The sequence below is a fragment of the Triticum aestivum genome, chromosome 6D, assembly GCF_018294505.1.
Source record: "Triticum aestivum cultivar Chinese Spring chromosome 6D, IWGSC CS RefSeq v2.1, whole genome shotgun sequence".
In the NCBI taxonomy this organism is placed as follows: Eukaryota; Viridiplantae; Streptophyta; class Magnoliopsida; order Poales; family Poaceae; genus Triticum; species Triticum aestivum.
This window is the reverse complement of record NC_057811.1, coordinates 61940208-61953008: the sequence shown is the minus strand read 5'-3', so window position 1 is coordinate 61953008 and position 12801 is coordinate 61940208.

Genomic DNA, 12801 nt, shown 5'->3' with positions numbered 1-12801 from the left:
TGACGCATGCGTGTAGAAACCGCCCCATGCATGCCGCCCACGTCACGCACGCCGATCCACGCCACGCCGCGCGCGCGGGTCGTGGGAAGCGGAGCGCGCGAAGAGTCTTACCACGGTAAAAACCGCCCCACCTGCCCGCGCACCGTTTTGGGCCTGGCCCAACAACGTGTCGCGCTTATGTGTGGCCTAGGCCCGGGGGCTCCTGTCGGTGTACAAAAGGAGGGGCACACTTTTGTACCCCTTTACCTGTGCACGGGTAGTCGGAGCCGCGCCCACGACCACACCAAGCAGAACAGGGGAGGTGAGCCAAGGTAAGACCGAAGCCCAAGCCAATCAAAGCAACGCCAAGGCCAAGACCACAAAGAGCAGAGGGGCAAAGCAGGTTCCCCCGCCAAGACCCTTGCCGGGCGGCCTCAGCGGCCCCGGCAAGACCCTTGCCGGGACAGCTCGCCCCACACCAACAGAGCAAGCCACCCTTGAGCCCACGGCCCCCAGCGCCATCATCAACGTGGGGCCAGGGCTCGGGAAGGCACCTCTGTGGTGGCATGCAGATCTTTGTGAAGTGATAACCCACAAGTATAGGGGATCGCAACAGTTTTCGAGGGTAGAGTATTCAACCCAAATTTATTGATTCGACACAAGGGGAGCCAAAGAATATTCTCAAGTATTAGCAGTTGAGTTGTCAATTCAACCACACCTGGATAACTTAGTATCTACAGCAAAGTATTTAGTAGCAAAGTAATATGATAGTAGTGGTAACGGTAACAAAAGTAATGGTAGCAAAAGTAATATTTTTGGTGTTTTGTAGTGATTGTAACAGTAGCAACGGAAAAGTAAATAAGCAAATAACAATATGTGAAAAGCTCGTAGGCATTGGATCGGTGATGGAGAATTATGCCGGATGCGGTCCGTCATGTAACAGTAATAACATAGGGTGACACAGAACTAGCTCCAATTCATCAATGTAATGTAGGCATGCATTCCGAATATAGTCATACGTGCTTATGGAAAAGAACTTGCATGCCATGTTTTGTCCTACCCTCCCGTGGCAGCATGGTCCTAGCGGAAACTAAGGGATATTAAGGCCTCCTTTTAATAGAGAACCGGAACAAAGCATTAACACATAGTGAATACATGAACTCCTCAAACTATGGTCATCACCGGGAGTGGTCCCGATTATTGTTACTTCGGGGTTGCCGGATCATAACACATAGTAGGTGACTATAGACTTGCAAGATAGGATCAAGAACTCACATATATTCATGAAAACATAATAGGTTCAGATCTGAAATCATGGCACTCGGGCCCTAGTGACAAGCATTAAGCATAGCAAAGTAATAGCAACATCAATCTCAGAACATAGTGGATACTAGGGATCAAACCCTAACAAAACTAACTCGATTACATGATAGATCTCATCCAACCCATCACCGTCCAACAAGCCTACGATGGAATTACTCACGCACGGCGGTGAGCATCATGAAATTGGTGATGGAGGATGGTTGATGATGACGATGGCGTCGAATCCCCCTCTCCGGAGCCCCGAACGGACTCCAGATCAGCCCTCCCGAGAGGTTTTAGGGCTTGGCGGCGGCTCCGTATCGTAAAACGCGATGAATTCTTCTCTCTGATTTTTTACTCCCCGAAAGCAAATATATAGAGTTGGAATTGAGGTCGGAGGAGCTCCAGGGGGCCCATGAGGTAGGGGCGCGCCCTAGGGGGGGCGCCCCCCATCCTCGTGGATAGGGTGTGGGCCCCCTGGTCTTCATCTTTTGCAAGGATTTTTTATTATTTCCAAATAGACGTTCCGTGGAGTTTCACGTCATTCCGAGAACTTTTGTTTCTGCACATAGATAACACCATGGAAAGTCTGCTGAAAACAGCGTCAGTCTGGGTTAGTTCCATTCAAATCATGCAAGTTAGAGTCCAAAACAAGGGCAACAGTGTTTGGAAAAGTAGATACGACGGAGACGTATCAACTCCCCCAAGCTTAAATCTTTGCTTGTCCTCAAGCAATTCAGTTGATAAACTGAAAGTGATAAAGAAAAACTTTTACAAACTCGGTTTGCTCTTGTTGTTGTAAATATGTAAAGCCAACATTCAAGTTTTCAGCAAAGATTATGACTAACCACATTCACAATAACTCTTAGGTCTCATGTTTACTCATATCAATGGCATAATCAGCTAGCGAGCAATAATAATAAATCTTGGATGACAACACTTTCTCAAAACAATCATAATATGATATAACAAGATGGTATCTCGCTAGCCCTTTCTGAGACCGCAAAACATAAATGCCCTTCGCAGAGGGAAGCATAAAGATCAAGGACTGACTAGACATTGTAATTCATGGTAAGAGAGATCCAGTCATAGTCATACCCAATATAAATTAATAGTAATGAATGCAAATGACAGCTGCACTCTCCAGCTAGTGCTTTTTAATAAGAAGGTGATGACTCAACATAAAAGTAAATAGATAGGCCCTTCGCAGAGGGAAGCATGGATTTGTAGAGGTGCCAGAGCTCGGTTTTGAAATAGAGATAAATAATATTTTGAGCGGCATACTTTCATTGTCAACATAACAACCAAGAGATGGCGATATCTTCCATGCTACACACATTATAGGCGGTTCCCAAACAGAATGGTAAAATTTATACTCCCCCTCCACCAACAAGCATCAATCCATGACTTGCTCGAAACAACGAGTGTCTCCAACTAGCAACAGTCCCAGGGGGAGTTTTGTTTGCAATTATTTTGATTTAGTTTGCATAAAGCATGGGACTGGGCATCCCGGTGACTAGCCATTTTCTCGTGAGTGAGGAGCGGAGTCCACTCCTCTTGAGAATAACCTGCCTAACATGGAAGATAAGGGCAGCCCTAGTTGATACATGAGCTATTCGAGCATACAAAACAGAATGTTTATTTGAAGGTTTAGAGTTTGGCACATACAAATTTACTTGGAACGGCAGGTAGATACTGCATATAGGAAGGTATAGTGGACTCATATGGAATAACTTTGGGATTTAAGGGATTGGATGCACAAGCAGTAGTCCCGCTTAGTACAAGTGAAGGCTAGCAAAAGACTGGGAAGCGACCAACTAGAGAGCGACACCAGTCATAAACATGCATTAAAATTAATAAACATTGGATGCAAGCATGAGTAGGATATAATCCACCATGAACATAAATATCGTGAAGGCTATGTTGATTTTGTTTCAACTACATGTGTGAACATGTGCCAAGTCGAGTCACTTAAATCATTCAAAGGAGGATACCACCCCACTATACCACATCACAACCATTTTAATAGCATGTTGGCACGCAAGGTAAACCATTATAACTCATAGCTAATCAAGCATGGCACGAGCAACTATGATCTCTAATTGTCATTGCAAACATGTTTATTCATAATAAGCTGAATCAGGAACGATGAACTCATCATATTTACAAAAACAAGAGAGGTCGAGTTCATACCAGCTTTTCTCATCTCAGACAGTCCATCATATATCGTCATAATTGCCTTTCACTTGCACGACCGAACGATGTGAATAATAATGTGAGTGCACGTGCATTGGACTAAGCTGGAATCTGCGAGCATTCAATAAATAGGAGAAGACAAGGCAATATGGGCTCTTGGTTAAATCAACAATAATGCATATAAGAGCCACTTCAACAATTTAATCATGGTCTTCTCCTATCGACCCCCAAAGAAAAGAAATAAAAGCTATTTACACGGGAAAGCTCCCAACAAGCAAAAGAAGAACGGGAAATCTTTTTGGGTTTTCTTTTTAATTATTACTACTACAGCGAACAGTAAACTAACTAAAAGTTACACTAATTTTTTTGTTTTTTTGTTTTTATTAAGGTTTAACAAACACACAAGAAGAAAGCAGAAAAAAGAAAATAAACTAGCATGGATATTACAGTGAAAGAGTATGAGCACCGACATCTAGCAATGAGTGTGTGAACATAAATGTAATGTCGGTGGGAAATACATACTCCCCCAAGCTTAGGCTTTTGGCCTAAGTTGGTTCATTGCCACGGATGGCCTGGCGGATACCCGTAGTTGTAGCTGGGGTCGTACTGAGACTAAGAGGACTCTGACTGCCACTGGCTGGCAGTCATCTTCGGATCCCAAAAGTAATCAGACTGTCGTGGAGGCTCAAATTGTGGTTCCGGCTCCGGGGCTGGTGTAGGGTTCCGGTAGGCTTGAATGGCCGCCCACGGAACGAGATACGGACCTTCAGATAAATTAAACAAGGAAGGAGCAGGCAAGGTAATAGTCTCAGGGTGATGTTTATCAAAGAACAATTTGTATTTAAGCTCCCCTTCCTTATTCTTAACAATAAAATCATGCGCTAACATACTCTTATAATCTAAATAAGCATTGGGCAACAATTTTTCTTCTTTCTCATAGAGCCTAATAGGGATGTTATAATGTGCAGCAAGGCGTGAAGCATAAATACCTCCAAAGATGGGACCCTTTGTACGGTTCAGACTTAACCGTTTAGCAATAATACCGCCCATACTAACAGTGTTATCGAAAAATAAACCATGGAACAAAATGATAATATCAGGAACACTAAGGTTTCCACAGTTTCCGCGACCAATTAAGCAACGACTAGCAAATATGGCAAAGTAGCGTAAAACAGGAAAATGTATGCTAGTGATTCTTGCATCGGAAACCTTCCTAGTTTCCCCCACAGTGATGGTGTCAATTAAACCGTCCACATCTTTACGATGTGGTTCATCTAAGGTACCCTCGAAGGGTATTTTGCAAACCTTGCAAAATTCATCTAGTGGCATCTTCTTAACAACATAATATAAATGAAACTCTACTGAAGGAGGTGTTTCTTTAGTAAAATAGTAGAAGTTTTGCACCAAAGTATTGGTGAGTAAGAGATACTGATGACGTTGGTCGCGGAGGAAGTCGGTGAGGCCAGCATTCTCAGCCAATGAATATAAATCATCATAAATCCCGGCTTCTCTCAAGAAATCATCGGAAGGCCATTCACACGGCTGGACCTCCGCGGTGCGAGGCAAATTATATTTGGGCCTCTGTGCTTCCTCACTTCGCTTTTCCTTCGAGCTTCGGCTCAATGAGCCCCTAAAAAATCTCTTCATTATTTCTAAAAAATTCTGAAATTTTTAGTAACTTCAAACAAAAGTGAACCAAGCTCAACAAAATTGATAGCAACTACTCCTACAAGTGCCTAGAGCCTATATCAAGCATTAGAACTACTTGGAACCATATAAATTTGACATGCAAGCTCAAGAACATGGTCACCTAGGCAGCACAAAGTTGCAATGAATAGAGCACTAGAACAAAAACTAATTGGACCAATGGAGGAGTCACATACCAAGGAACAATCTCCCCAAGCAGTTTTGTGAGAGGTGCTTTGAGCAAGGAGATCGAAAATCGCAGCAAAATGAGCTAGAACTCGTGCTTGAGCTGGATATTGGTGTTTGTGGGAGGAAGAAGAAGTGTATGGGTGCAGGAATAATTGGAGGAGGGTCACCGTGGGCCCACGAGGCAGGAGGGCGCGCCCTCCACCCTCGTGGCCAGGTGCTTGCCCCTCCTGCTGTGTTCTCAGTGCCAGATATTCTCAAATATTCTAGAAAAAATCATATTCCATTTTCAGGGCATTTGGAGAACTTTTATTTTCGGGATATTTTTATATTGCACAGATAAATTAGAAAACACACAGAAAAATACTATTTTTTACTTTATTTCAACTAAATAACAGAAAGTAGAAGGAGGGTACAGAAGGTTGTGCCTTCTAGTTTCATCCATCTCATGCTCATCAAAAGGAATCCACTAACAAGGTTGATCAAGTCTTGTTAACAAACTCATTCCGAATAACATGGAACCGGAGAAATTTCGAATAACACTATGTTACCTCAATGGGGATATGCACATCCCCAATAATAAGAATATCATATTTCTTCTTGACAGTAGGAAGAGGAAATTCAAAACCTCCAAATATAATCGATGGAACTTTTCCAATAGAATTTATACTATGAACTTGAGGTTGTTTCCTCGGAAAGTGTACCGTATGCTCATTACCATTAACATGAAAAGTGACATTGCCTTTGTTGCAATCAATAAAAGCCCCTGCAGTATTCAAAAAAGGTCTTCCAAGAATAATAGACATACTATCGTCGTCGGGAATATCAAGAATAACAAAGTCCGTTAAAATAGTAATATTTGCAACCACAACAGGCACATCTTCACAAATACCGACAGGTATATCAGTTGATTTATCGGCCATTTGCAAAGATATTTCAGTAGGTGTCAACTTATTCAAATCAAGTCTACGGTATAAAGAGAGAGGCATAACACTAACACCGGCTCGAAGATCACATAAAGCAGTTTTAACATAGTTTCTTTTAATGGAGCATGGTATAGTGGGTACTCCTGGATCTCCAAGTTTCTTTGGTATTCCACCCTTAAAAGTATAATTAGCAAGCATGGTGGAAATCTCAGCTTCCGGTATCTTTCTCTTATTTGTAACAATATCCTTCATATACTTAGCATAAGGATTCATTTTGAGCATATCAGTTAATCGCATACGCAAAAAGATAGGTCTAATCATTTCAGCAAAGCGCTCAAAATCCTCATCATCCTTTTTCTTGGATGGTTTGGGAGGAAAAGGCATGGGTTTTTGAACCCAAGGTTCTCTTTCTTTACCATGTTTCCTAGCAACAAAGTCTCTCTTATCATACCGTTGATTCTTTGATTGTGGGTTATCGAGATCAACAGCAAGTTCAATTTCTACATCATTGTCATTACTAGGTTGAGCATCATCATGAACATCATCATTAACATTTTCATTAGGTTCATGCTCATTACCAGATTGTGTTTCAGCATCAGAAATAGAAATATCATTCGGATTCTCAGGCGGTTCAGCAATAGGTTCACTAGAAGCATGCAAAGTCCTATCATTTTTCTTTTTCTTCTTTTTAGAAGGACTAGGTGCATCAATATTATTTCTCTGAGAATCTTGCTCAATTCTCTTAGGGTGGCCTTCAGGATACAAAGGTTCCTGAGTCATTTTACCAGTTCTAGTAGCCACTCTAACAGCATAATCATTCTTCTTACTATTCATTTCATTTAGCAGATCATTTTGAGCCTTAAGTACTTGTTCTACTTGAGTGGTAACCATAGAAGCATGTTTACCAGTGAGTTTAAGTTCACCTTTAACATTAGCCATGTAATCACCCAAGTGTTCAATCATATAAGCATTTTGTTTTAATTGTCTACCAAAATAAGCATTGAAATCTTCTTGCTTAACCATAAAGTTATCAAACTCATCCAAGCATTGGCTAGCAATTTTAGTAGGAGGGATTTCAGCTTTATCATATCTATAGAGAGAATTTACCTTTACTACCTGTGTTGGGTTATCAAGACCATGAGTTTCTTCAATAGGTAAAGGATTAAGATCATATGCTTCTTCAACAGGCGGTAAATTAAGACCATGTATTTCTTCAATAGGGGGTAAATTCTTAACGTCTTCAGCTTTAATACGTTTTTCTTTCATAGATTTCTTTGCCTCTTGCATATCTTCAGGACTGAGAAATAGAACATCCCTCTTCTTCGGAGTTGGTTTAGGAATAGGGTCAGGAGTTGGCTCAGTAGCTGGATCCGGAAGTGTCCAATTATTTTCATTTTTCAACATATTATTCAATAGAATTTCAGCTTCATCCGGTGTTCTTTCCCTGAAAACAGAACCAGCACAACTATCCAGGTAATCTCTGGAAGCATCGGTTAGTCCATTATAAAAGATATCAAGTATTTCATTTTTCTTGAGAGGGTGATCAGGCAAAGCATTAAGTAACTTGAGAAGCCTCCCCCAAGCTTGTGGGAGACTCTCTTCTTCAATTTGCACAAAGTTGTATATTTCCCTTAAAGTAGTTTGTTTCTTATGAGCAGGGAAATATTTAGCAGAGAAGTAATAGATCATATCCTGGGGACTACGCACACAACCAGGATCAAGAGAATTAAACCATATCTTAGCATCACCCTTTAATGAGAACGGAAATATTTTAAGGATATAAAGGTAGCGAGATTTCTCATCATTAGTGAACAGGGTGGCTATATCATTTAATTTAGTAAGATGTGCCACAACAGTTTCAGATTCATAGCCATGAAAAGGATCAGATTCAACCAAAGTAATTATATCAGGATCAACAGAGAATTCATAATCCTTATCGGTAACACAGATAGGTGAAGTAGCAAAAGCAGGGTCAGGTTTCATTCTAGCATTAAGATATTGCTGATTCCATTTAGCTAATAACCTCTTGAGCTCATATCTATCTTTGCAAGCTAAAATAACTAAAGAAGCTTCTTTATCAAAAACATAACCCTCAGGAATAACAGGCAAGTCTTCATCATCACTTTCATCAATATAATCAGTTTCAATAATTTCTTTCTCTCTAGCCCTAGCAATTTGTTCATCAAGGGGCACAGTAGTATCAAGCATAGAAGTAGTTTCATCCTAAGTATCATGCATAGCAGAAGTGGCATCATCAATAACATGCGACATATCAGAACGAATAGCAGAAGCAGGTTTAGGTGTCGCAAGCTTACTCAAAACAGAAGGTGAATCAAGTGCAGAGCTAGATGGCAGTTCCTTACCTCCCCTCGTAGTTGAGGGATAAATTGTTGTCTTAGCGTCTTTCATAGTGACCAGCAGATATAAATCCCAAGTGACTCAAAGAATAGAGCTATGCTCCCCGGCAACGGCGCCAGAAAATAGTCTTGATAACCCACAAGTATAGGGGATCGCAACAGTTTTCGAGGGTAGAGTATTCAACCCAAATTTATTGATTCGACACAAGGGGAGCCAAAGAATATTCTCAAGTATTAGTAGTTGAGTTGTCAATTCAACCACACCTGGATAACTTAGATCTGCAGCAAAGTATTTAGTAGCAAAGTAATATGATAGTAGTGGTAACGGTAACAAAAGTAACGGTAGCAAAAGTAATATTTTTGGTGTTTTGTAGTGATTATAACAGTAGCAACGGAAAAGTAAATAAGCAAATAACAATATGTGAAAAGCTCGTAGGCAATGGATCGGTGATGGAGAATTATGCCGAATGCGGTCCATCATGTAACAGTCATAACATAGGGTGACACAGAACTAGCTCCAATTCATCAATGTAATGTAGGCATGTATTCTGAATATAGTCATACGTGCTTATGGAAAAGAATTTGCATGACATCTTTTGTCCTACCCTTCCGTGGCAGCGGGGTCCTAGTGGAAACTAAGGGATATTAAGGCCTCCTTTTAATAGAGAACCGGAACAAAGCATTAACACATAGTGAATACATGAACTCCTCAAACTATGGTCATCACCAGGAGTGGTCCCGATTATTGTCACTTCGGGGTTGCCGGATCATAACACATAGTAGGTGACTATAGACTTGCAAGATAGGATCAAGAACTCACATATATTCATGAAAACATAATAGGTTCAGATCTGAAATCATGGCACTCGGGCCCTAGTGACAAGCATTAAGCACAGCAAAGTCATAGCAACATCAATCTCAGAATGTAGTGGATACTAGGGATCAAACCCTAACAAAACTAACTCGATTACATGATAGATCTCATCCAACCCATCACCGTCCAGCAAGCCTACGATGGAATTACTCACGCACGGCGGTGAGAAATTGGTGATGGAGGATGGTTGATGATGACGATGGCGTCGAATCCCCCTCTCCGGAGCCCCGAACGGACTCCAGATCAGCCCTCCCGAGAGGTTTTAGGGCTTGGCGGCGGCTCCGTATCGTAAAACGCGATGAATTCTTCTCTCTGATTTTTTACTCCCCGAAAGCAAATATATAGAGTTGGAGTTGAGGTCGGAGGAGCTCCAGGGGGCCCACGAGGTAGGGGGCGCGCCCTAGGGGGGGCGCCCCCACCCTCGTGGACAGGGTGTGGGCCCCCTGGTCTTCATCTTTTGCAAGGATTTTTTATTATTTCCAAATATTCGTTCCGTGGAGTTTCACGTCATTCCGAGAACTTTTGTTTCTGCACATAGATAACACCATGGAAGTCTGCTGAAAACAGCGTCAGACCGGGTTAGTTCGATTCAAATCATGCAAGTTAGAGTCCAAAACAAGGGCAAAAGTGTTTGGAAAAGTAGATACGTATAGGGGAACGCGATAGAAAACAAATTTTTTCCAACCTACGCACCAGCCCAGGACCACTAGGGAGACTGCATACATGGTTTGACCTTTTTCGTTACCGACTCGTAGCGCAGCGGGAAGTAGAGTCGATGACGATCGGCGGTGCAGATCCCCGCAGCTAGGATTTACAACCTCCCAACCGCGAGAATGTATACCCTCATCTGCTCCTCAGACAGCCCTCCGGGAGGCGGTCGAACAGCCCCCGGACGGTGTCGCGGACAGCCCTTCGGGAGGACCTTCGAAACTCGAACTGTCACTCGGACAGCCCTTCGGGAGGACCTTCGAAACTCGGACGGTCACACGGACAGCCCTTCGGGAGGCACTCACGAACTAAGACCGAAACTACGATCTCTCTACAGAGTTGCACACATACGGTGTCATCTATCCGGCAGGGCTTCGCCGTCCAGAACTAGTTCCCACCGGAACCCAGACAGCCTTTCGGCTCTACGAAACTATTTCGCTCGGAGGGAGAGAGAAGCCAGATCATGCATGGCACTTGTCTGTGAGAAAGAGTATGTCTTTAGGCAGCCCCCTCCACCCCTATTTATAGGCCAAGCCCAAGGGTGGCTTCTCCAAGAAGCCAAGGGGATAATACCAAAAGGCCCTCAAGGTGGCTTCTCCAAGAAGCCAAGCAAAAAGCACTTTCACTATTCATGACGACATTTTTCAGCGTCCGTTCGAACTGAAAATATTTATGTGGGCTCAGAACATTTCCAGTACCCACTAAAATAATTTTCAACGCGTTCCGAAACAATTCCGGTTTAGTGATTTTCATCTGCGAAAAGCAAACAAGAATGCGTTTTCACTATTCATGAAGACAATTTTTCACGTCCATTAAATCCGAAAATATTTCTGTGGGTCTTAGAATAATTCCTGTACCCACTAAAATGATTTTGGATTCGTTCTGAAACAATTTCAGATTAGTGAATTTCATCTGCGAAAAACAACCAAAGCGGTACCGGCAGCTCCGAAACATTTTCGGTTTTTATCCCCAAAAATTTCCAGAAGTTTCCAAAATAATTCTGGCACCCTCCAAGAATTATCAGGCGTGTCCCGAAACCAATTTGACTTAATGGTATATCCCGAAACAACTTTTCGGTGTTACGAAACTATTTCGCTATTCTCTCTCCGGAACTCTTCCATTGTCTCCGAAACGTTTTCGGCAAATTTCTCTCAGACTCCCTGTCTAGTATTCAACAGATAGATGACCCTTAAGCGTGTGACCCTATAGGTTCGGTGAAGTATAGACATGACCCGGAACCCCTTCCGATCAATGATCAACATCAGAGCCGTGGACACCCATATTGACCCCTATACCCACACGAATAAATATTTGAGTGAACCTCCAGTTGCAGTGAGCTATTCCTGTTGCTTCACGATATGTCACAAACACCCGAGGTGAGATTTATTGCATCCCCATGGACGAACAATTTGTCCACCATGCAAGTTACCTCGTTACCGGTTTTGTTCTCTTTTCTCGTTTCCGTGTTCCCGCATCCCAGTGATCAAATCACAAGGTGTCTGGCCAGACGATTATGGATACCATAACACCAAGAGGGCCCGAGAATATCTCTCCGTTGTCGGAGGAGCAAATCCCAATCTTGAGCTATTAAGTTACTTGACATACTTTTCCATGAACCCGTAAGCCACCGTAATAGCCACCCATTTACGGATGACGTTTAACAAACCCCAAAGTTCATGAAGAAAGCATGAAGAAACTCGATACTCTCATGGTCTAAGGAATCATGCAAACGTTAACCATCTCTGTGTTATGTACCATTAACTTGTGACGAATGAATCTCATAGCATAACATCAATCCGGGTCGATTCAACACAAATGTTCTCTTAACATTGTGCCCTCAAAGTTGCTGGCATAGACATGCCCATGATCAGGAAAACAGAACCATCATGCAACACTTGAGCTAGTCTTAGAGGCCAGACTAGGAATACTTCTTACCGTTTATTATTCCACACGTGCATATGAGTCTTCCTCCGAGCATCGTGGATATTGCAGACTCGAGAATCATTGCAGTTATAGCATGGAACATAAACATAATTATGAACTCGGAGATAAATAATATCATTTATTATTGCCTCTATGGCATATCTCCTACAGACTCCCACTTGCACTAGAGTCAATAATCTAGTTAATGCTAATGCACTTTACACCTATGGCATACTGGTGTAAAAAATGCTTCGCATGTGGTATGGCCTGATGTCCATCGGATCTGACAGCTTCAGCTCCATGTGTATCTCTGCATATCCTCGCATTTTCACGCTTTCACAAAATTCATATTTTGTGTGGACTTGGCTTTGTATATATGTGAATCATTGGTCAAAACCTGATTCCTCAGACTGAGTTATGGAGCAACTATCTGCAATAGTGTCCCATTGACCAAAGCCTTCTTGGAACCATACTAAGTTCATGAATGAACTATATGATTCAACATCTTTGTCTTTGTCGCTTCTAAAGCGGCAACATACTCTGCCTCTGTTATAGAATTCGCCACAGTATCCTGTTGGGAACAATTTCCAACTACCGTGCCACCATATTGTGTATTACACAAAACCCTTAACTTAAATCCAAAATCGCATGGAGAAAAGATGAA